The 26,587-nt window shown below is 36.7% G+C and overlaps 1 protein-coding gene across 1 annotated transcript in view; it reads left to right on the forward strand.

The window, feature by feature from the left end:
• Positions 1 to 26,587, forward strand: part of Cntn4 (contactin 4) — a 1,000,458-nt gene that overhangs the window by 306,294 nt on the left and 667,577 nt on the right. The window lies entirely within an intron of this gene.

Below are 26,587 nucleotides of genomic sequence, written 5' to 3' on the forward strand. Positions count from 1 at the left end.
ATCATAGACATTTTATGCTCCCTCATATGTTCTAGCACATCTGATGTATTCCTTGAGTCCTTTAATGCCAAGGTACATTGGAACCATTACTACATCTGTGCTGTGGCCAACATTTCTCATGAATGCATAGATTTGATTTTCAACTTAGAGTAGCTTAGGAGCCATTTCTGATCCCTAATTGGAGTATACAAGTAATGTCTTTCAATATACAGTCATGATACTCTAACACTGCCTGTGCTTGCATTAGTTCTCTAAGCCTAATTTTCTTTATTAGAAATGGGGATATTAATAATATTTGCTATCTGATACATTATTGTGAGAAGTTAAAATGTAAACAAAGCCCTTAGTATTTGCCTTACACACAGTAGATGCACTGTTAATACATATTCATACTCCCTCCCCTTCATATTTGAAGAGCTTTTTTTTTACTTTTACCCTGACAATTATTTCTAGTTTGGAGTAGTAATAGATTTGGTTATTTACATGGATTCTAAGTAAAATAATAATGACTCATAGTTAAATGTGTACTTATTTCACTGAAGAATAAAATCCAAATTGTTTCTTCATTACCAACTCACCACATAATCTTGCTGTAGTAGATATCTATTTGAGAAGAATAACCTCTTCATTCATCTTAAAATAGATTTAAGAGATGTGGATGATTTCATCAGCTATGAAAACATTTCAGGGGAAAATACAATTGTATACATTATATAGTACAATTTAATGTGGACAGACAAACTGAGACTAATCACAAGGTTAGGTTTCCAACGGATCTTTTATATAACTTCTATAGAATAAGAATAATTTTTTACAAGTGTGTGTGCATGTCTTCTGTCTTCAGCAATGACACCATTTCTTAGCTTTAAGACTTTGTATCTTTATGGTGCTTTAAAGACACAAAATTCTATTTGTCTACCTTTAGGTGGTTAGATTTTTATAAACATATAAAACATGTATACTTTTGTGGAATTTGCTTGCAGTTTTCACTAGATCTATCTTTCTTTGGGCAATATTTCATTGTTAGATTTGAAATGCTTGTCATCCATTCTTTCTCTGGTTCCCTCCTTTGTGCTTTTCTTTCTGGGGAGGAAGTAAGTACTACCGTAAAAGTTTTCAGTGTTAGTTTAATAAAGGATAAACATGCTAGTTATATATGTAGCAACAAGCCAATATAACATTCTGAATTTTTTTGAAAAGTGTTAACTTCTTCCATGTCTATATCTGAGTATGGATATAAAGATTATGACCACCATAGTTATGAAAATGAAGTATTATATTCATAAGTAGTTTGTGCTTGCAAGTACATAAAACATCAAAACAAAATTAAATTAAATAGTAATTTGTGTAATGGTTTTTATTCCATATTTTCAAATGATTGCATTTAAGTTATTTAAATCATGGTGGAGTATTCCCCAATACTCCAATTTGAATTTCTAAGGCTATATGCTTCTTCCTTCTATACATACTCTTCCACAGTTTGAAATTATTTCCTCTGAAAGCTCATTTTAGTTTTTCTCTATGGGTCTTGGAAAATAGCTATGGTTACTTCACAGAATTAGCCTCAAGCATGTATTTGCATTTGGAAATATTTATTTTGTTCTGATTTCTACTTTTAAAATAGATACCTAATATTAAATGCCTTTAAAATATAAACCTAATGTTAAAATGGAGCTTTTCAACTTCAGACTGTATTACACAGTTTGGAACACTTCCTCCTGTTTTACAATACTGAATTCCATAAAGCAATAGTTCTTGGTAGATTTTGCAGAGTATCTCAGTTACATTGTTTGAATCTTGTGGTTGTAGATGTGTGTAAATGGCCCCTGGAGATCATTTTGCTCCTTCAATCAGTGGGAAGATCTACCCAAAGCAGCATCTGAAGGTCAGAATCTGGTTAGTGTACAGTCAAGTCTGAAAGCAGGTCTCACATCTTTGTATAATGCCTTTTGGAATTCATTGTGTTTTCTTTGCAGCTGATCAATAAACTGTTCCTGTTGGCATTCAGAAGTCACTCAATTATTGAAGATACTGTAGCACTATGGCCATTTTGTAGCACCATTCCAGAAGTTAGGGTAACAAAAGATAATGTCCCTTAATATACTCTTGTGTGATATTTATTTTATAGCAGAATTTTGTTCTTTCTGTCAAGTAATACTAGATTTTTGATATTTGAGTTTTCTTCCTTTTCTAGAGTAAATTGATTGACAGAGAGAATCTGAGTAAATCAAGAGACCAAACACAGGAGAGGGAAGATTTCTTTCTTTCTTTTGCAGAATGAACTGTCCATGCAGTGTGATTGTGTTCTCAGGGATCCCAAATCTGTTCATAGTTAATAATAGTTTGCTCTCCAGATACACTACAGAACTTTCTAGAGGTTAAAACTTCTGCTGCACAAGTATGGCTGTTTGTTCACCACAGTGCATTTCCAGGTAATCTTTAATGGAAAAGCTCAAGAGATTTGATATTTTAATCTTACAGAAGTAATCTTTTCATCAGTACAGTTGTACCTGGATTTTGAATATCTCTCAAAGGAGCAAGGCTTAGAATTTATAATGTGTTATAGCTGCTGCTGAGGCAGAGAACATATGCCTGGCTGTAATCTAATAAAATAAAAATGGACAGAGATGATGTCTCTGAGCATTTCTGATATTTGATCCAGTAGGACCATTGTTGAGCAGCACAGGCAGATGTTCCTTTACAAGGTGACTGAGATGGGGTCTGTAGAAAAAGCTTCACTAAGATTACTGCCTCTTATTTCCAAGGTTCTGCTCTATGTGTCCTTTGCACATGAATTTAATATTTTATCATGTCAGAAGCATCTATTCCATTGCCTAAGCTCCTGACCTTTTCATTTGATAGATTCTCTCATTAGAGATCTGTGTTCAATATGGCATGTTATGCCAAATCATGAATCAACCTGGAACTTGTTTGCCACCAAAATACAATAATGTGTCCAGGAAGAAAGGGACTATACCAAAGGACATGAGCATTATAAAATATAAGCTTTATTTATTTATTTATTTATTTATCATATAGAAGAAAATAAGTATCTGTGAGCCATGAACAAGATAAAGATAGGTGGAGATAGAAGAAGAAATGATAAATCAATGATATAGATGGCAGCTGATGGATAGATGAAAGATTGGTTAATAGATGATATATGTATGAAGGACAGACAGATGGGTAATGTGATAGATGATGGTAGATGATAGAAATAGATAGATAGATAGATAGATAGATAGATAGACAGATAGATAGATAGACAGATAGACAGAAAGAAAGAAAGACTTATGTGATAGTATCAAGCACACACAAATTGAAGGCTACTATATAATGTACATTTCCAGTACCATTCATTATATCATGGTAAAGGAAAAGATTGCATGTGAAAACATTGGTAAATATTAATAAAGTTCAGAGTTTTGCTTTGATAGTTTAACTGGTATAATATGATCTGTTAATATTAAAGCTGCTTTGAGTGCATTAATCCTTTGTCTTCTTTTTCGACTTGTACATGCTATTCTGAAGCCTTTTTTTTCTAGCCCTTCTATTTCTGTGCTTCATAATATTGTCCACTTCCAAAAACTTCTTTGCTTAGTTCCAGATTGGCTTTCTAATACAGGGCATCTGTGACAAAGCATGTGAAAGATAACAAAGAAAGGCAATGCAAGTGTAATAGTTAAAAGAAATTCTCTGGAGGTGTTAGGGATGTTAATTCTTCCATTAAGACTATAGTTGAGATAGTATTACTCAGCTTATTAGGTGGCGTTTCACCATGTTGCTGAAGCTGACTTTAACTCCTGTCCATGAGCCATCCTTCTGCCTCAGTCTTCCTCTTGCTTGGGACTATACCCATGTACCAAGATGCTTGAACAACACATTTTAAATTCATAATAAAAATTTTAATAAGGCTTATTCAGGCCAGTTATCACAGATTGGGCCTTACCATAATGCTCAAGCTGGTCACAACTTCTGTCCTTAAGCCACACTCCTGCTTTAGATTCCTAGTTAGCTGAGACTACTGGTACTTGGTTAATGTACCTATAAAATTATAATAAAATATTTATAACATAAAAATTTTGTCACTTTGGTTGTCTATGCAGTGAACATAATTATATTTACTACACTGAACAACTAGTGCCACTGTCTCTTCCTAAAACTTTTTCGTATTTTTCTGACAAAAGTATAAAGAAACATTGGATAATAATTTCTCATCTGCAAGCCCAAGTGACTTGATTCTTATCTTTTTTTTAACTTTCTTATTGGTGATGTAAATTATTCTTACAAGGTGAACCAAGATGAGAAATAAAAATGAGTTTAGATCTAAATCCCTGGATTCCAGTTTTACATATTGAAATATTTTTACACAAACATATCCTAAAACTTAAATATCTTTAGTATTCCTCATGCCTCTAACTTATATGTTGAATAAAGTGACTTCTTTGCAAAGAATTTTCATATGAGAGTAGTAACATTATTTTATATATCTTTGCTTTGAAAAAATTATTAATGAGACTATAACATATTCATTTGTAAAGTAGGTCCATGAAGATATGCTATGTTTACATGTAATTTGTTTACCATAAAATGAAGAAAAGAAAACTGGTAATAACTTGTCATGTAGTATCTGAGGTACCAACATATGTCTGAAGAATCATGCTGATGGTGGCCAGTGCCAAATGGGTAAAACACTCTTGCTGCAGAAGCCTGATGACATGAGTTCCATAATTGGCAACTTGAAAAGCTGGAAAGAGAAGACTGACTCTCCACAGTTGTTCTCTGACCACCACATGGTCATTCACACACATACGCACACATGTTTTTCACATACAAGCACAATAATGATAAATAAATTTAATAAAAGAATCATGATGAGATTTACTTTTTTTTTTTCTCTCTGAGTCAGGGTTTCTCTTTGTAGCCTTGGCTGTCCTGAAACTTGCTCTGTAGACCAGGCTAGCCTTAAACTCTGTGATTAAAGGCATTTATCACCACTGCCCAGCAATTTTACATATTTTTATTTGTACCTTAGTATAGTGATATTTTATTTGTATTGAAATGTGATTTTATTTGTATGTTAATAAAGTTGCCTTGAGGTCAGAGCAAGCCAGAGCAGAAGCTGGGCAGTGGTGGTGCACACCTTTAATCCCAGCACTTGGGAGGTAGAGCTAGGTAGATCTCTGTGTGTTCAAGGACACAGCCAGCATGGCAGACACACGCCTTTAATCTCAATACCAACCATAGAAAGACCTGGAGGTCTGACAAACAGGCAGTGACTAGGAGGTCATATGGCTGGGTTTACAACCAATGAGAAAACAGAACAGAAAGTCTATAAAAATGACAGGACACACAGAAGTAGGTCTCTTGCGGAGAGGAAAGACAGCAGAAGCAGTGAAGGGTAAGGTTCTCAGCTATTGCTCTGACCTCTTGGTTTTTAACTCTGCAACTGGCTCTGTGTTTCTTATTTAACAAGACAGTTACATCTACACCTCAGTTTCATTGCTAATTGGTTTTATGATTTACTTAGTCTGTATACTAACCAAGATTTATTAACTTTAAGAACATAACTGGAATAATTTTTTCTCATTATTTGGAGGATAAAATAATCATAAAATGCAGAAAAGTTATAAACACAGTAGAAGGGCTGGGCATACATGTTTATTTTTTGCCATGTTAGCTTGAAGCTTTGCTCTATTGGAATGCTTAATCCTTTGGTTTGTGTTTGTCTTTCATTTGGTATACTATTGTCCTGTGGTATCAAGAAAAAGCAGAAATAATATATATGTTAAAATTCGTATTCCAAATCAGTCAAAATATCCCACTTGATGTCTGATCCATAATGAATAATACAAGACAATGTTTTGCTTTATAGGAACATCTACAGTGTTGTTGTTGGTTTTTTTTTTACGATTTATTCTTTTTGTATGTGCAGTATCATATTTATTATTTTCTTTTTTATTAAGAAATTTTCTATTCATTTTATATACCAACCACAGATCCCCTCCCCTCCCCTCCCCTCCCTTCTTCCACCTCCCAGACTTCCCCCCATCCTACCCCCCATTCTCACCTCCTCCAAGGCAAGGCCTCCAGTGGGGAATCAGCAGAACCTGATACACTCAGCTGAGGCATGTCCAAGACCCTCCCCATGACCAAGGCTGTGTAAGGTGTCACCCAACATAGACAGTGGGCTCCAAAAAGCCTGCTCATGCCCTAAGGATTTATTCTTTTTTAAATTAACTTGTTTGATTCTCTGTGGATTTCATATCATGCACCCTGATCCCACTTATTTCCCCATCCCCTTGCCTCTGTCATCTGCCCATGCAACCTCTCCCATAAACAAAACAAAATTTAAAAGAAAAAAACAGAAACTAAATGAGAGAGAGAGAGAGAGAGAGAGAGAGAGAGAGAGAGAGAGAGAGAGATTGATTCATCCTGGAAGCTCTAGTGTCACAGCTGCAGTCACACAGTTTCCCCACAGTATTCCATTCATCTTACTTGTAAGTATTCATTGCTGAGTCATTGGTCTGGTTCCAGGCCTCTAGCTTTTTTATTTTATGTATTAACTGCAGTTTCTCCACCCTCCTCCTCTCCCTTGCCCCAACTTCCCTTCTACAGTCCCCTATCCATTCCTGCCTATTCAGAAAAAGGGCAGGCTTCCCATGGACTTTGACAAAACTTAGCAAATTGAGTTGCAGTAAGACTTAGCACCGTCTCTTGATAAGACTGGACAAAGGTAATCCAGTATGAGGAATGTGGTTCTGAAGCCAGCAAAAGAGTCAAAGACAGTGCCTGCTCCCACTGTTAGGAATCACACAAGAAGATCAAGCTACACAACCATCACATATACACTGAGGGCCTAGATCAGATCCAAGCAGGCTCCCTGGTTATCACTGCCGTCTCTGTGAGAGCCTATGAGCCCAGGTCAGTTGATTTTGTGGGTTTTCATGTGGTGTCCTTGACTCCTTTGGCTCCTACAGTCCTTCCTCCTTTCCTTCCCCAGGATTCCCCCAGCGCAGCCTAATCTTTGACTGTGGGTCCTTGCATCTGTTGTCACCAGTTGCTGGATGAGTCTCTGATGACTATTGGGCTATGAGTAGAACAGAATATCATTAGGTAGCAATACATTAACTTTTTGTTGTTGTTGTTGTTGTTCAGTCATGTTTGGTTCTATCTTACAACTTTGGGCCATCCAGCTGCTGAGTCCTGGCACTCCAGGCAGTACCAGTGATGGGCTCATTCTCCTGGCATGGGTCTCAGGCTGGACCAGTCATTGGTTGGCCACTCCTGCCATCTCTGTGCCACCCTTACCTCAGCACACGCCTTACACAAGATAGAGTGTGGGTCAAAGGTTATGTGGCTGGGATAGTATCCTAAGCCCTCCACTGGTAGTCTTGCTTAGTCACAGGAGATGGCCAGTTTAGGCTACATATCCCCTATTGCTAGGAGTCTTAACTGGGTCATCCTTGTAGATTCCTGCGAGTTTCCTTTGTACCAGGTCCCTGAACCTGATATGATCTCCTTTATAGTTGTCTCTTTCAATACTCTCGCATCCCTCCTCCAACCTGATCCAAGAAGTAAATTATACAGAACAAGTCCTCATGAAATGACCCCTATCTATTGCCTTAAAATTGTTGGCTGCCTTGGCCCTACCTAACAGTATACAGATGTATGTATCCCTGTACCTCTGTCTCTATATTCCTGATAAATATACTTGATTTATTTTAATTTGCTACATTTATTAACATAATACTGTTTATTTCAAGTAATGTTTTAAGGAGAGACTATCTATACCCAAGCAGTTCTTTTTGCTTTAAAAATATTATCATAATATTTATCTCTTATGTATTGTATATCAGCAGGTAGATATTTTCTCCACCACCTGGGAGGGAAGTTGAACTAGAGCAATTCTGTATGGATACCCTGAGAGTCACATACCCCTTGAGACCAATTACAAAGGTTCACAAGGTTGTTTTTATTTTGTTTCCTCCTGATGCCTTTTTAATGAGCTCTCCCAGTAAATGGGGAGCACAAGGCTTTCCTGTTGGAAACCCGTCTGCCGCCTTCAGCCATTTATTACCAATACATCTGGGGCATGATTTATAAATTAAATATTAGGAAATGTACTTTAGGAGAAGAAAGTAGTGAGGGGTTTAATTTAGAATTCTCATTTAGGGGAATATCTTTCCAGAAGTTCCCTGTTGGAAGGACACCAAGCAGTATTGGTGGCACCATAGCCATAGCTAGCTTAATAAATTGTGAGGATGGAAATTCTCTCCTTCTCTCTGACAGTGATGCCTTGGCAAATGGAGAACAGAAACTGACTATCTACATATGTTATTGTATAATCTATACATTAGATTAAAAATATGGAGCTTATCAATAGCAAGTGAATATAGTTGCAACTGAGGAATAGAAATTGGTATTCATAGACATCAGTATGATAGTGGTTTTGAGCTACAGGAGATATTATGATATCTTGGTACAATTTTGTTAATGTATAGATAATAAGACTGAGGACATTCCTGTTGGTGACCTTCCTAAGTCTCATTATTTTTAAAATGTTAAATTTTGGGGAAGTTTTTAAAAGCTTATTTCAAAATTTATGTATGCAATACTTGGTACTTTTAGAATGGAAATCTGATTCTTTTGCTAATCAGTTAAATAGGAACTCTGTTTATAAGAATATCCTATACCTTTATACATTTATGTTACTACAGGAGGATGAAAATTAGCTGAGTTGGGGCATGTAAAGTTATTAATAACAAAATTATAAGTTTGAGATTATCTTCTAAAGTGTTATAAATTATAGAGTATTAAGGAATTCTCTCCGGTTTCACTGAATCCAAACATTTATTCACAGTTCCAAAGTTCTATGTAATTTCTAGCTTTTTCTGTAATGTTCCTTTAACAGTTCCATATAATAATTTCCAAGATAAAAGAGATAAATTTGTGAGTATAAATTTATGACTTACTTCATGGTCAATATTTTCAGATTACATTGCAATCATTGTTATTTTAATTATACAAGAATGATTAGACTGTGCTTCAATAATAATTTCAAAGATAGAGTCAAGCATGTATGTTGATATCTTATTTAAAATAAGGTATGGATATATGATTCAGATATATTCTATTGTGTGTTCACAAATATTTATATAGCTAATATATAATACATAAGGAATGACATGCAATAATCATGGGATAAGTAAGAGACATAATAAAATGTTAGCTTATATTTTGTCATGAAAATTATTTGAATAATACTGGCTTGTTTGTGTCTGTTACCATATCATGGCAATACTGTGTTGGGTCATTGATAAAATTCTTAATGTTTTACTAAAATTAGCAGGAATTATTGATGTCATAGTTTAGTCACACAGTTTTACTTGCTTATAGTAATAGCATTAATGTTGGTTTATGTTCATGATGTACTGAGAAATGCAAATCAAAACTACATTGAGCTTTCATCTTACCCCAGGCTGAATGTTAGCCATTAAGAAAACAAACAACAACTGGACATGATGGAACGTGCGTTTAACCCAACACTCAGGAGGCAGAGGTAGGAGGATCTGTGAGTCTGTCCTTGCAGGACAGCCTGGTCTACAAAGAAAATTCCAGGACAGCCAAGGCTATTAAAATAGATAAATATCATCTCAGGTGGGGGGTTTATTGTTGATAAAAGACAGAAGCCAGAACATATGGGAGATCTCATCCACAGTGGACATGACCAGACTGAGCTGAGCTATGAGGGCAAGTGGGAGGAGAAGGAAAAGGGGGAAAGAGGAGAACCAGGTGTAGCAGCCAGAAGACCAAAGGTAAAAAAAAAAGGGGGGGGTAGGTAATCAAAATGTCTGCATTATATAGGGAAGAGCCCCTGGAGGAAGAACAGTCCAGTCTCTAGTTCTGGGTAGGTGACTGGGTATGTCAGCCATGGTCTGTAACAGTATGGATTGAGGGATGTTGGAGGCCATGTTTGTTTTGATATGTTAAAAAAAAGCACCTCAGCCATTTTTCCTGGGCTTGAAACTTAACAGTAATATAAAAAAAAAAAAATGTGACCTCCATGAAGCTGGTATAACAGTTTTTAGATCTTCTTTAAAATGAGTAAATAAATAAAACACTAGAAATAAATAGATCTACCATAGGAGTCAGCTATATCACTTATAGATATTTACTTGAAGGTACCCAAGGAAGCATAACAGAGATGCTTACACATCAGTGTTGACTGCAACACTAATCACAAGAGCTACATTATGGAATCAATCTAGGTATCCCCAACAGAGAACTAGATGAGGAAAATATGCTAGATATGCACAATGGATTTATTCTAGGTTTTAGAAGAATGAAGTTATGTTATCTGTGGAAAAATGGATCTAATTGAGGACAATTATATGAAGCAAAAAATTCAATGTCAGAAAGGCAAATATCATATGTATTCTCTCAATTTGTGGTTCCTAGATTTAGTTTCATCGCATATAACCTTATCACTTTATATTAAATGAAGTGGAAGTCGTATTGTACAGGGGTGCAGAGGAAAGTGGGATTTGGTGGGAAAGGGTGATAGGGTATATGCTCAACATAAAATATACAAATATAAGAAATTACTGAAAAAGAAAAAAATTAATGACACACATTAATAAACTTTTTGAATTTAATGTATGTACCTCTTGATAAAATATGATCTTGCTGAATGTAACAAGACAAAAGTCCCTCAGACAAACTGTATGAAGGGTAGATGTTGGAAATCCACATTGGCAGCATGTCGCTAACTGTCTTTTTGACAACATTTACATTTGCAAGAGAACAGACTTCTCTGTAAAAGCCATAGTTTTTATATGAAGATTGTTTCAGAGGCATAATAATTCGAAAAGATTTCCATCTTCTAGTAGTCTCTTGAAATTAATGAATGGAGACAATGGGCTCCTATTCATTCAGTTTTACCACACCAGGCAGCGGAAATAGAAAGCAATATAAAATTAATTCCTTCTCTTGACAGTTGTAAAATTATAATCCTCCATTTTAACCTCTCAAAGGATATTTGAAGATAACATTTTATTCTCCAATTCTATATTCCATCTCATAACCTCATATATTGTATAGGCCATTTCATTGTTAGTGGTCAAAATAACACTTAGTCGAAAGGTATAGCTCAGCTATAAGGGCCCTGAAGAATGTATCCGCACTGAAAATCAATTTCAGATGTATTTCAGTGTTATTACTTAGTGTAGTGTCCTTTCCTGAGACATCAGAAACCAAGACTTGAGCAGCTTATTCATGTGAAGAAGCTTAAATGTACATCATCTTTTTTTTTACTCTCATATTGAAAAAGCAGTATAGAGTCTTAACTGTGGGCTCATGGTTAAGCACGCCTAAATGTTCCATTATACTAAAATGTCAGAAAGGTTCGTTAATCTCTTCATTAGGCTTTCTATGGCTTTTGTAAATATGTGTTTTTAGAATGAGCTTCAAGCCAATAAATGTGGACAAGTTTGCTGTCTGTCTTTCAGCTAGATTGAATATATAAAATGATACAGACTTAGGTGCAAAGTCATCCTCTGTGAATATTAATCATCTTGCAAACTGACATTCATGCTATGGATTTATTTCTTCAGAAGTATTGAGGTATTTATTTAATGCAATCCATAAAATAAACTAGAATCTAATTAAGAATGCCAAAATTAAATGTATTTGCTGAATGAAGGACAGAATATTAATATAAAATATTTGGAAATTGCAACCAGTATACTTCACTATTTGAGTGCTTTTGGTGTTTGTTTGATTGATGATTGATTGATTTTATTTTTTCTTTTAGAATAACTTTCCACAAAAGTTTGGTTTTTCTTTAAACTGATAATTCCAAAATGCATTATTTTTTCAATCAATAGACATTCCCTTTTAGTCTCCCTCTTCACCCCTGTCTCTTTCCCTCTTATATTCTCTCCTTCCCCCTGATAATAAAAACATATTGCAAAAAGTAATTTCATTTTTCTCTGATCTGTTTGTGAATTCATTATTTTGTAGGCATTTGCTCTGGTTTTGTGTTGTGTTATAAAGAACTGCTCCTCTCTTTTCAATTTAATATCATTCACATTGTGAAAATGTAATACTTGAATTTAGGGAGGAGAGGGATGTCTCAAGGGTAAAGTACATACCCCGCAAGCATGAGGAGCTGGGTTTGTATTCCCAACACCCACATAAAAACCAAACATGGAGGGCACATCTGCATCCCTAGTGCTAGGAAGATGGAGACAAGCAGATCTTGGGAGCTTGTTAACCAGGCAGTGTAGCCAAAATAACAATACCAGGTCCAGTGAGAGATTCTGTTCCCAGAATAAGGCAGAGAGTGTTAGAGGACAAAAAACAAAGGCCACTTCTAGCCTCCAGACATGCATACACAACTGAGTGTACTCATACAATTATGGACACACACATACTGTCCACATAAGAGGGAAAAAAGGGGAGAACTCTGATTTTAAGTTAGATATAGATACATAGGTATGCTTATGTGATCACCATTCAAATCGAGGTAGTATATATAGCCTTTAGCATAGAAGGTTCTCGCCTTTTTCTTAACTTGTTATTGATTATATGTGGATTTAAAATTATGTATCCCAAAATCCCATTCATCTCCTGTCCCCTCACTTCCTCCCCCTGCACTTGCAACCTTCCCCCGTGCCAAAACAAAACAAAATTTTAAAATAAAACCAAAATACAAACAAAAAAAAGTAGAATCTGTAGTGTGGCCCAGTGAGTCCCATAGTATAGTGGGACTTTAGTCCATGCTTCTTTACTCCTAAGTGTTCATTGCAATGAGTCATTGATCTGGTTTGAGGCCTCTGGCTTCAGCCTCACTGAGACTCCTACTAGATATTCTAATGATCTTTGTCATAGAGATCCTGTAGCATTGGATGTTCAAGTCAAGCCCCTTCACAAGTTCCAGAGGTTCATAAATGAGGTTGCTATTGGAGTGAGCTAGCTCATAGCCCTCTTTCTGGACCTGGTTGGTAGCCAGGCTTGTCAGTACTCAGTTTTCCTTCATCTTCGCCACCCAGGTACTCTCCAACACTGCTCCAGCAGCCACCCAATGTGTCAAGCATCAACCGCATTCACACCACCAGGGTCAGGCAAGGTGCAGAGCCAGTCTTCCCACTCTCCAGATTGCTGTGGTTGGTGAGGGCCAGTGCCAGCTCATTTGTTCTTATGCTCTTCATGCTGGCTATCCTTCTGCCGCAGGTGGCAAGGGGTTGGTGAGAGGGCATATTTCCCTTACCCTTGCCAACCCATAGCACATAAGGGAAGGGGCAGGGCTGCTCTCCTCTCACATCCACAAGACCTGCTCACCTGTGCCCGCCCCCAGCAGGCATGGAGGACCTGCTCACTTGTGTGCTGTCCCTGGTGCAGGGCAGGGGAATCTCTCCCATTCTCATGACCGGAGGGCCAGCTCTCCTGCCTGAGAAGGTTCGGTTTTATCACTTTGTCATCAATATACCTGCTATCATGACACACTTTCTTTTCTCAGTTTTCTCATCATGAATCAATTCTTCCCTTTCTTAAACTTCACGTAAATAGAATAAAAAATTCACTTCTCAATATCCAACTTATTTTATATTATTATTATTATTATTATTATTATTACTATTACTACTACTACTACTACTACTACTACTACTACTACTACTACTACTACTACTACTACTACACAGAGGGTACATGTACCAGTAACTTGCTCTTTTACTTTATATCCATTTGTGAGAACTTATCACTACACAGTTATGCCTCCATTTTTAGATACAAGTGAAATGTATCCAGAAGGAAAACATTTTTTTTCTTTTTGTAAACATGAGGAAGAACAAATGCATGCCACTGCCTCTAAGTGAAAGCAAGAGGACAGCCTGTAGGAGTTAGTTCTCCTCTTCCCCCTTGTGGTTCCCAGAGATCAATTGTAAGTTGGCAGGCCTAACATCATGGACCCCTACTGCTGAACATTCTCCCATGCCCTAACGTGTATATTTATATTTGCCGGTCATTTTCCTGTTTGATGGATACATTTATATCAAAATTCTTTTAATTCTTTTATATGGTGATTATTGTTTTAATTTTTCCTATATTTTAATGTTCTTAAGATCTTAGAAATTATCTAACAGCCATAGATAAGAGCAAATGATCCAGCAGTCCTGGTCACATCTACATACCATGATTATTATTCCACTCAGAATTTTAGTTTTAATGTGTCGTAATGCCATGTTGGGTAACAGCCCTCATGTGTTGATTATTAATTGTTCATATGTAAGTGGTTTTGATGGATTTATATTGTTTGATGAGTTAATGAATTCTCTCTTAACGATCTTGAGTACTTCAAGATTACACATTTTCATCAGCAAATATATTATTGCTTAAATGTCATAATAAAAGTGTAATTTTACTTTCCACATATCATAGAGGGGAAAGATTTAAATAGGAGAATCCACTTTTGAAGTACTAATCCTGTATTAAATTCCTTAACAACTCTAAAATGAACTTTATCCTTCCATGCCTTCCCACAACATGTATCATCACCTCAAACCTTGGTTGGAAGCATTGGTTATTGCACTGTATTGTCTTAGCTTTCAGTTTCCCTACTGTTTTTATTCAGACTTTTGCTATATCTTATTATTTTAACTCAGCTCTCTATTACCTAGTGCCTCTGAATCCTCTCAATTTTATGCTTCTGGTCTTCATTTATTATCAAGCAAATAGCCATAAAAGAAATAGTATAAACCTTTTACTATGTTGGCTGTGAAAGAGAGCATTGTTGTTGAATTTTTTATGGATTGAGTATTTCTCTAATATGTAATGTAAACCATTGAGTTTGGAGAAAATTATTCCTGTTAAAACATATGTGATATCTTTCTTTTTCTCATGTATGGAATTTAATCAAAAACATTAACAGGTGCTGAGTTCAATCAGTCTTGCAGAGCAGGTCATCAAAAGCTCACAGGCAGTCGTAAGTCCTGTGACATTTCTGCCCTTCCTCCTGAAGTGCCCATCCCCCCACACTGTTGTTTCTATTATAAGCAACCATTAATACACTAGGTTCTTACATACTCATTTTTGTCTCCCTTAGTTCATTGTGCATGTTTATTCTTACTCTGAATTTTTCATAAAGTTATTTGTTGCTTGAGGGTTTTTTGGGGTCATTTTAAGAACATATATCTCATGCACATTCTTGAAATAGTTCTTATTATTTTCCTACTTATGTTTTCCATATCATACTTTTTATTGGTCCTTTCCATGTTTGCATGCACACCCACACACAGAGTTTTTCCATTTCAACATTCTTCATGTTCTAGATATCGACGTGTCAAGAAACAGACCTCAGTATCTGACTTGTATGCTTCTTTGAAAAATTTGTGCTTTCATCTTTCACAGTAATGTTTAAAAGTTAATGGCATTGTTTAATAATTGAGGACAGTTTGCCAACAGGATTTTGCTGCATTTATGTATCAGACATGTATGACATTGTAATCAAACATGAAAAGTAGACCCTCATCAGAGTTAGTGTAGAAAACTCTGGAATCAGGTTGCTTCTCTTTGGAATAAAGGGATTCTAGGTACCATGGAGTGCTTTCTACTTAAATTCTGTATGTCTTGTTTGATTCACCTATAAAAGAGGATAATATTAGGGCCAGCAAAAGAAGAGGGACACATGGATACCTGGGAAAGGGAAATAGATGAGATCTCCATGAGTAACCTGGGGATGAGGGGTGGGCAATGGAGGGTAGGGGATAAGGGATGGGAACATAAGGGAATGGGATGGTTGAGCTAGAACAGGGATGGAGGGGGAGAGCAATGAAAGAGATACCATGATAGAGGGAGACATCATGGGGACAGAGAGAAACTTGGTTCTAGGGAAGTTGCCAGGAATCCCCAAGGATGACCCCAGCTTGGACTACTAGAAATAGTGGAGAGGGTGCCTGAACTGAACGGGTTTACCCCACTGATCACACCAGTGAATACCCTGACTGTCATCACAGAGCTTTTCTCCAATGACTGATGGAAGCAGATGCAGAGATTTAGATCCAAACACCAGGCAGAGCTCCAGGAGTCCAGTCAAAGAGAGAGAAGAAGGATTCTATGAGCAAATACATCAGGATCATGATGGGGAAACCTGCAGAGATGACCAAACCAAACTAGTGGGAACTCATGAAAGTTTGATCAATAGGCTGTGGAGCCTGCATGGGACTGGACTAGGCCCTCTGCATGGCAAAACAGTTGTGTAGCTTGATCTGCTTGGGGGGCCTGCTGGCAGTAGGTTCAGGATCCATCCCTGGTACATGAAGGGGCTTTTTGGTGCTCACTACCTATGACAGGTCACCTCCTGCAGGCAGCACACCTCTTTGAGACAGGGGGAAGGGCTTGCCTCTACTAGATGTACCTCCTCATGGGAGGCCTTGTCATTGCCTTCTTGTGGGTAGTCTGGGGGAGTGGGAGAAGGGAAGAGGGGGATCTTTGATTGGTGTGTAAAATGAAGAAAAAAATTTCTTGATAAAAGAATAAAATAAAAAACATTCCTCTGTGGATTAAGTGCTTGCCATGGAAGTCAACCTACTTGAGTTTGATCTCCCTAGAACACATATAAAGATGGAGGAGAGAGAAATCTCCACAAAGTTGTCTTCTCACCTCCACATGATCACTGTTGCGTATGCCTATCCACTTACATGCATCATACAGGCACACACAACATAATAATAAAATAAAATACTTGAAAGGATATTAGAATCCAGCTCACAGAATCACAGTGCTTAAGATAGACTGCTCAGTGCAGACAGTCGGTGATCTAAAAATGTTAGTTATTAGTATTGTTCTAAGCATAAGTCACTATTCATAAATGAGTAAGATTTGGATATTTTATTCAGTCATAATTGTGAGATTTCATATAAACTTAATTATATACAAAGAGCTGAAGTTTACTGAGTGGAACTATTTGCTATAATTGAAATTGCCAAAGCACTGACTCTTCAACTCATTTTGGTCCTGGTATATCTACTTTAGCTGAACCTTAGTGAGTGATGACAGACACAGAGAGATAGCTTCTGGCTACTAGGAACAACATCAGCTTAAGTCACATGAGTGTTTTTTTTATAAGATCACCTCCAAGTACTTGTATTCAGAGATAGGTTGTTATTAAGTATATAAAAAAATCACATATTCTTCCCTAAACACAAAATTTAAATGTAAGACAAACGTTTGTTAGCCTTGTAAGTGTGTCATACCAAGTAATTTAACTTAGAAGCTTTTTTTTTTTTAATATTTCTCCTTCCAAGGAAAGGTTTCCATATAAACACATGATCTTAAGACTAAAAATTTGTGCTTGTATATGTATGTGTACAGATGCACATGTACATTCAGGTGTTCATTTATGTCTACATGTGCATTTTTGGGTTCACATGTGTGTATACATGCATGGTAGGCAATTACGAGGCTAACCATTCACCTTCTTTTGAGACAAAATCATTCACTGGCCTAGAATTCACTGATCCACCAAGGCTTTCTGGCCTAGGAGCCCAGGAATCTGCTTTTCCAGCAGAAGGATTATATTTGTACAGTATTTCATTAATCTCTGGTATGTCTATTTTATTCTCAGGATAGAACTAAAGACGTTGTTATTAGAGAGTAAAATATCTCTTCAGTCCAAGAATGAAAATTGTAATTTTTTGAATATTGTTAACTACTATAATTGTGGGCTGTGCTCTTTTTTATTTTTTATTTTTATTTTTATTTAAAAGTTTTTTTTTTTCCATTTTACCTACCAACCACATTTCCCCTTCCCTCCCCTCCTCCCAATCATCCCCCATCTCTCCTCCACTACACCTCACCCCCATCCACTCCTCAGAAAGGGTGAGGCTTCCCACAGGAAGTCAACAAAGTCTGGCATATCAAGTTGAGGCAAGACCAAGCCCCTGCTGTATGGAGACTGAGCAGGGTATCCCTACATAGGGAATGGACTCTAAAAAGCCAGTTGATGCACTATGGATAAATCCTGCCCCACATACTGCTCAAGCCACATAACTGTCAACCACAATCAGAGGGCTTAGTTAAGTCCCATGCAGGTTCCCCAGCTATCAGTCCAGAGTCAATGAGATCCCATGAGCTCCAGTCAACTTTCTCTGTGCGTTTCCCCATCATGGTTTCGACCCCTTTGCTCATAGAATGCTTCTTCTCTCTCTTCTACTGAACTCCAGAAGCTCCACCCAATGCTTAGCTGTGGATCTATGCATCTGCTTTAATCAGTTACTAGATGAAGGTTCTATGATGACAACTAGGGTAGTCATTGATCTGATTACAGGGGAAGGCCAGTTCAGGGATCTTCTCCACTATTGCTTGGAATCTTAGCTGAGTTCATCCTTATGGGTTCCTGAGAATTTTCCTAGCACCATGTTTCTCCCTAACCCCATAATTGCTCCCTCTATCAAGATATCTCTTTCCTTGTTCTTCCTCTCTGTCACTCTCCCAACTTGAGCATCCTCTTCCCTCATGTTCTCTTCCCGAACTCCCTTTACCTCCTCTTCCCTCCCCACGCTCCCAATTTACTCAGGAGATCTTATCTATTTCTCCTCCCAAGGGGGATCCATGCATGTCTCTTTTAGGCTCCTCTTTGTTACCTAGCTTCTCTGAGATTGTAGAATGTAGCCTGGTTATCCTTTGCTTTATGTCTAATATCTACTTATGTATGAGTACACACTGTCTTTTGGGGTCTGCGTTACCTCACTCAGGGTGATTTTTTTTTCTAGTCCCATTCATTTGCCTCAAATTTCATGATGTCATTGTTTTTTACATCTAAGTAATACTCCATTGTGTAAATGTATCACATTTTCTTTATTCACTCTTTGGTCATGGGGCATCTAGATTGCTTCCAGGTTCTGGCTATTATGAATAATGCTGCTTTGAACACAGCTGAGCAAATGTCCTTGTGGTATGAAGACACATCCTTTGGGTTTATGCCCAAGTGTGGTACTAACAACTCAATATGTATCATTTGGTTTTTTTATCACCCAGCTTATGGCACTGTAATTAGCAGTAAAGTGAGGACAACATGACTTAAAAGTCCTTCCTTCATAGCATGCATGTTAGGGAGGGCCTTTCCATCATGTGTGGAAATACAAATAGACAGTGGTGTATGTAGGACTTTTCAGCTCATGCAATTTCTGACTTTTCCACTACCTTAGGACAGCTGACAGGCACCAAAGAATGGTTTCTGCCATCTATTGGCCAGAGTCGTTCATTGAATCATGTATGTAAGTGTATTCATCCCACCTGTTAGCCTGTAGCATTTTTAGAAGAATGTTTTCAAAACTGAGTTTGCTTTCTTATGTCAGTTATCAAGAATAAATGAGTTGTAATTCATGAAAAAATAAAGGAAAACATATATATATATATGAAAGAAGCCAGTCTGGAAAAGTTACATATGCTATGTTTCCAATTATGTATCAGTATAGAAGAGGTGGGGCTATGCAGATTATTCCAGTTTGCTTTCTCTTGGTAAACACCGTACCCAAAGGCAACTTACTGAAGTAAAGCATTTATTTGCCTTACACTTCCATGTCAGAGACCCTCACTGAAGGAAAGTAAGGCAAGAACTAAAGCAGAAATTATAGAGAAATACTGCTTTCTGTCTCACTGGCTTGTTCAGTTAGCTTTATTATAGTCTCAGATCAACTGCCTGGGGATGGTGCCACCCACAATCAATCATCAATCAAGAGAATATCTCATAGACACGTCCACAAGCCAATTTTATCTGGGTATACCCTCAGTTCAGACTGCTTCAGATGGCTTTAGGATGTGTCAGGCAATAGCTGAAGTTAGCTAGTATATGGATAGTAACAGAGGAAGAGGATACCAGGAGTTGAAGGAAGATATGAACAGGTGAGACACAAACCTTTCAGAACACTGAAAATCCATTTATGCCCACAAAACAAAAGACCTCCAGGAGTGAACACACAGAAGAACTAGGGACTCTGGGTGGTAATGTATTAGTGTAGGCTCACTAATTCATAAGCAATGCACCACTAGAGAAGCAGATTGATAATGAGAGACACAGCATTTTGGAACCAGTGGGTATATGCAAATATCTGTAGCTTTGACTAAATTTTCCTGTGAACATAAAACTGTGTTGCATCGGGAACCAGTGAGATTAGTGCAATCTTTTTAAAAACAATAAAGTGTTTGCAAGTACTAGCAAGCACATGTGGCTCACAGCAAAGACATCCTGATTGCAACCCAGCTACTAAATAAAGTTACCACTAGCCATTACCACAGTACAACTGAGCCCTGTAGCAAATGCTTATGTTCTGACCTGTTATATATTACTTAACAAAGTCCAGTGTCAGCATGAAGCTACAATTTGGCCACTGCATTTGTGTATCTAATAACCATCGATGAAGCTGAACAAAGGCAATGGTAAAAATAAATAAATAAATAAATAAAAATAGTTTGCCTCTGTAAAGTACATAAGTACATCTAGCCTTTATGAAAAGGGGACTCATTCAGCATTTTGAAAATTTAAGTGACAGGATGTACTATATTAAGAAAATGCAGGAATATCTGATACATTGAATGCAGAGAAGTAATCAATATCATTTTAAATTATGGTAGGCTGGGTCTAAAAAAGAAAGGAATAGTTTAGTTTCTGATTTTTGTTTCATAGTGTTCAAATGGTGCCCAGAGATGGAAGGGCTTGGGATCTGATGATGGCAAGACAAGAACACCATGTCCCAAACAATATGAAACTTCCTATAGATCCCAAGAAGAGATCTCTATTACTGCAGAGGTCATGGTTAGTGTTAAGAGATAGAAGTTAGTAATTAGGGGTTGGAGAAATGGACCAGCAAGTTAGGGCTCTTGTTGCTCTAGCATGGGAACCTGAGATCTTTTCCCCAGGACCCACAAATAAATCTGGGCATGGTCAGACACATGTGTGCAACTCAGCGTTGTGTTGGAAGGACACAGGAGGATATCCTGCTGTCCACCAACTTCAGTGAGAGACCCTGTTTCCAGGAAGTAAGGTAGAAATATACATAGAAAGACACCTCACATGAATCTCCAACCCTCATGCAACATTGCCTACAAATTTGTTTATATACTTCACACATATACCATACCCACAAATATATAGACATGTACACATGTACAGGTACACACATAAATAGGAAATTAAGTAACTACATGGTTCAGACAAATTTCTAGAAATTGATGTTCCTCAATAATAGATAAAGATAAACTGCATTCAATAATAGCAAAAGTCCCAAAGTTAGAAGTAATCAGTCCTATAACAGATGATCTCCTTGTTTGAATTATGCACCCAAAATTCCACTGGGTGAAAAGTTTGAACAGACATTATTTACATTCCATTGTAAAATTGCTTCTGTATGTTGGAACATTCCACTTCATTAAGATTTAATAATGTTAGGAATAGATATTGTTAATAAATAACTTGAAATGTCTTATAAAGAGGTAAGTGATGAATGGAAGGGGTGAAATACATTACTCAAGATACTCATGTGTTCACAATATGTTCAACATTCATTTGTTCCTAGACAGGAGACAAAATAAACTCATCTCTTTGAGTCTCTTCAAGCTCAATGTTTCACAAAACCCTGTCATTTCAGTGAAATGCAATATGGATGTCATAATACAATGTAGCTGATCGAGAAGTCTGCTACTAAAAGATAAAGAACTTGTATGTCAAAGGGCATTCTGTAAATAAACCTAAAATATAATTGTGAATCAATTGTAAACCTTCTACTAGCAATCCTAATATGGTGTCACGCAGCAGAATGAGGTGGCAGAGAATGTATTATGAGAACATGGTGATATCCAAATGTCTCCCTGTAGTAAATGAATTCAGTAACTCTTTAAAAGTAAAATAGCCATTTGTGACAAATGTGGGTTCACTTTGTAGAATTTATGTAATTTTCTCTTTATCTCCATTATTCACAAACATGTACATATATCAACTCAAATAATTACTTCCCCTTGATATCAGACTATTAAATCCTTACAGGTGCTGTACATAATGAATGTAATATGTAACTGCATACTGAATAGCCTCAGCTGAGGACTGTGTAAAGATCATTGCCACTGGCAGCATGAAGTCTGGAGAAGAGTCTGATGTGTGGAATCTCAGGGCAGTTCCTAGGGATTATTCCTCATGGACCACAATAGTATAAGCATGTATGAAGACCCCACACAATTCACACTGTCAGCATCCCAAATTGTTAAATTTTTATCATTGCTCTTGACAAAATGCCAGAAAAAAGCCCCTCCAGGAAGGGTGAGTTTGTTTTGGATTATGGTTTGAGGGTGTAGCCTATCATTGTGGAAAAAGTATGCTGGCACCAGTGTGAGGTGAGTGTCCTGCCTGTCTAGCATTGTCATGGATGCTGGTAACACACATTTCTGTCCTCATACTCAAGTGGGAGGTGATTCACACACTGAGCCATCTCTAGAGCCCCAAGTCTGTTTCTGTGACTAAAGTTTCCCATCAGTAGACTGGCAACAATCCTGCTACCTCCAAGATAACTATGAGGATGACGCCTTGAGAACTAGCATAAATACTTGATAAAGTAAATTTCCTTCATTTAAGGAGTTGCTGTGTGAGAGAATATGGTATTTCATCTGTCTTTAGGGTGCACATGTGTTTCTAGAGGAACCTACTATTGTTTCTGGGCTAAACTCTCAAATTCAAGTAGCATTTTTTTCATTCCATACATTCAGCATATTTCATACAGCATAGTAAACAGTACCTCAGAGGCAGAAAAGTTAGCAAGTCAAGAGGCTGGATATGCTAATTCTTTGTGTGGGTTTCCTATTGCTCCTCTTCATTCCTTTTTCTTTTTTCTGTCTCTCTAATGGGCAGTAGCATCACTACAGCCTCTCTCCACAGCTTTACTAGGGATATGTTCCAAGACCTGTTCTTCCACAAAGCCTAATGTCTGCTTTTCAAAGACTGGGCAGACACCAGTACCATTTATTATGTAACCACTGAGACTTGAGCCTTCACTTTTCAGGCAAATTGCTAAATAGCTTTCAACCTTTTTCTAGCATCATGCTGACTCCACAGGTAGCATTGTTCTTGCCATTTCACCAAAGGGAAGCTCCAGTCACAGACACATTAAGTAATTTGCTCAACAGCACTTAAGCTAATAACATCTTGAGAGAACATTGAGGCTTCTCCCTCTTTGATGTTGTCTATGAAAATGGGAGATCTAACATTGCAGCGCTTGATTTTCGGACCATCTACCCTCTAATCCCTCCTTAGGCATGACTTTTTTATGGATAGCTTTACCTCTGAGGCCTGAAATTGAAATTGAGTTAATTAAAGGCAACACAAGATGTCATTAAGTAACTCTTACACCAAATTAAAGAATGGTTTTTAACTCCAGGCAAATCATGGCCTGGGAGAGGAGTGCAGGCCAATCATTTGCATCTCTGTGTTGGCTTCTACATGATCCTGGGCACCACTTCCAGTGACATCTGGGACACTTCTTTTTATCCTCTGGAGTCCCTCTTAGTTAGAAACTATAGCTTCCACAGTCCCAGAGACCTGTGATGTTTCTTACTCTGTAAGCACTCATAAAACAAGAAGCTGGAATTCTTCTTAGCCCCAAACATATGTTGTCATTTGCCTAGGTTGTGAAATAGTAAGACACCTTTTCCACACTAAATTCCAAGGATATGTAATAGCCAGTCTGTCTATACTTCTGACAGGCCATACCAAGTAAATAAGCAAAGACTGATCAAACACACACATTTCAGCTCAGTTGCTCTTCAGTACCAGTTCTTTCTTGTCTGTAGATATTTGGTATTTCCGGTATGTATAAAATTTTACAACTGATTTTAGCATTTCCCCACCCCTCTGCATATTCTTCAAATAATTCTATTTTTTTGGAAAACATATGTAACCTTTAGTCACAAAATGTATAGGTCTTTTGACAGAAAGAGAGAAATGTTAATATCCCATTTTTCCTAATGACTGGTGGTAATGTTGTTTCAAAGATGTGTTATCACAAGACCTGGTTAGAGGGAACATCCTGTAATATGAAACACAACAACTGAACATTAGTTAGGGCTTTGTTCACAGGAGCCTAATTCCGTTTTTTACTCATTTGCCACCTGTCCTGTTTCTGGTACCAAATTCAAATTTCCATGCCAGATTGCAAAGAGCAGCATTGGCTCTCGGTTGTCCTCTTTTTTCACATCAAATTTGTATTTTAGCATGTGAGATGATGCCACTGTTTTTAGTGAAATGAACTTTGAGTGAACTCCCACAACCACTAACTGATAACCAATAAAATAAATAATTGATTCATCTCAGAACAGTCAGACTCCAATGAACAGTTACTGGACATATCTCATCTAGTTGCCCTCGGGAAGCCTCACCAGTTTTGGCCTTTATTATTTCTTTTTTTCCAAATGGACAATTTTTGACAAACAGACTCCTAAGAGCAGCCAAGTGTCAAATATAAAGTTAAGGCTGGTGCAGCTGCCTTTGGGATCACATGCTCCATTTATTCATTACAGGAAGCTCAGATGCACAGGCATGTGGTGCCACTTTGTAGACCTGTCAATTTAGTGCACTTAATGAACATTGATCATGCTCACCCAGACACGATTCTCAATGCTACAAACAAGAACTCAGGAGGTACTGAATGACACCCTGGAAACTTTTCTTTTGTGATATATATATATATATATATATATATATATATATATATGTGTGTGTGTGTGTGTATACACACATATATATGTGAATATATAATATATATACATATATATTCACATATATGTGAATATATAATATATAACATATGTATGTTCACAGAATTATTTCTTTTTTGTTCCAATGAAATTAATAAAGACAGATACAATGTGTCTTAGAATTAGCTACCAAGGGATACATATTAGTAACAAATTTGTTTTGGTCAGAGGTGGTGGCTCACACCTTTAATCTCAGCAGTTAGGAGGCAGATAAAGACAGAATTCCTTGAGTACTACGACGACCTGTAGAATGATTTCCCATAGGATTTGCCAGCCATAGCTGTATAGCAAGACCATGGCTAACAAGAAAACAAGTAAACAAAACAACCACTTAATTTGATTTGGATTTTATAAGTCCAAGTATTTCAATACTTAAAATACAAAGTAGTTTTCCTTCTTGTTTTATGGCTGGAGTTTGCACCAGAGCCTCAAGTCTGCCAAACACATATAGCATTGAGTTGCATTATTAGCCTCACAGTACCAGTATGAATGAGTAATAACTTTAAGGAACATTAAGTTAACTTGTAAATATTTGAAATTGTATAGCATTGTCTGCTCCTAAACTCGTTTGTAACATTTAAAAATGACTTTGGAAATTATGAGACTTCTTGCTGAGTATTTTTACCATTCATAAATTCTACTAAACACACCAATCAATTAGGCCAAGGTGTATCAAACATTGTAGTGAAAAAATATTTTATTTTATTGATCTTTGAGTGTAGTATCTTATTAAAATCATCATAAAAGGTAAAATTTGGCTTATCATAATTGGAAGAAACAGTTTTTATTTTCATAAGTGGATAAATAAATGTTTTTGTTTCTTATCACAGTTTTAGGGTATAAGTAAAAAAAAATCTTGATCAATTATTTTGCCCCAGTCAAACTGCATTATGATTAGAAGTGGCTTAACTCATAACTGTTGCTTTGGGAGAATGGACAAATCTGTTTTGTAACACTTTATATACATTTACATCATCCTACATATGGTATTATTTTAGTGTTAATAGTTCTTCTGTTTGAGGTTTAATTCCATCACACTGGGGCACAAAATAGCTAAAAGAGACAGATGTTCTCAAATTATATCATAGCCTCATCTAAAAACCTTGTGAGTCTTCCAACTTGCTGATAAAAATTAGAATGGAATCCAAATGCCAAATTCTGCTGCACAGATATAACCTCAGGCTCGGTCACTTTGAGGAATAAAATGAACATTGCAGTAAAAAGGAGCCTCACTTTTAGAAGAGAAAATAGCTAGCATTTTTCTAAGGTCCTGCCATTCAAACCTTTAGACATATGTCCGAATGAAGAATTCTCCAAAATATTTACTGAAGATGTTTGTTTTTAATAGAGGAAATTCTGAATGATAGAAATGTACATCAGTAGGGAAAAGGTTATGAAAGTTATGGTCCAAACCTTTGGTAGAGTATTCTAAGCCTGCTAAAATCATCTAAAAATGATAAGACATACTGGTTTGAAAGAGTATGTATGCCGGTAACGAAAGCATTATATACTATAATATAATACTGTGATAATTTTAGTTAAATAAATTATATATATATATTCCCCTCATACATAAATGTGTATATAAATACAAAGAATACATTTAACAAAACCGAATTTCTTCCTTTGAGGACAATGAAAAACTGCAAATGAGATTTTGTTACAAACTTAAATTTTAAGATTTTTAAGTAATTCATTAATGATTTTACATAATGTATATTTTCATATTTTATAATTTTGTATTTCATATAATATATTATGTAATCTTGTGTACTGTGTATATTATGTA

The sequence above is a fragment of the Onychomys torridus genome, chromosome 3, assembly GCF_903995425.1.
Source record: "Onychomys torridus chromosome 3, mOncTor1.1, whole genome shotgun sequence".
Lineage (NCBI taxonomy): Eukaryota > Metazoa > Chordata > Mammalia > Rodentia > Cricetidae > Onychomys > Onychomys torridus.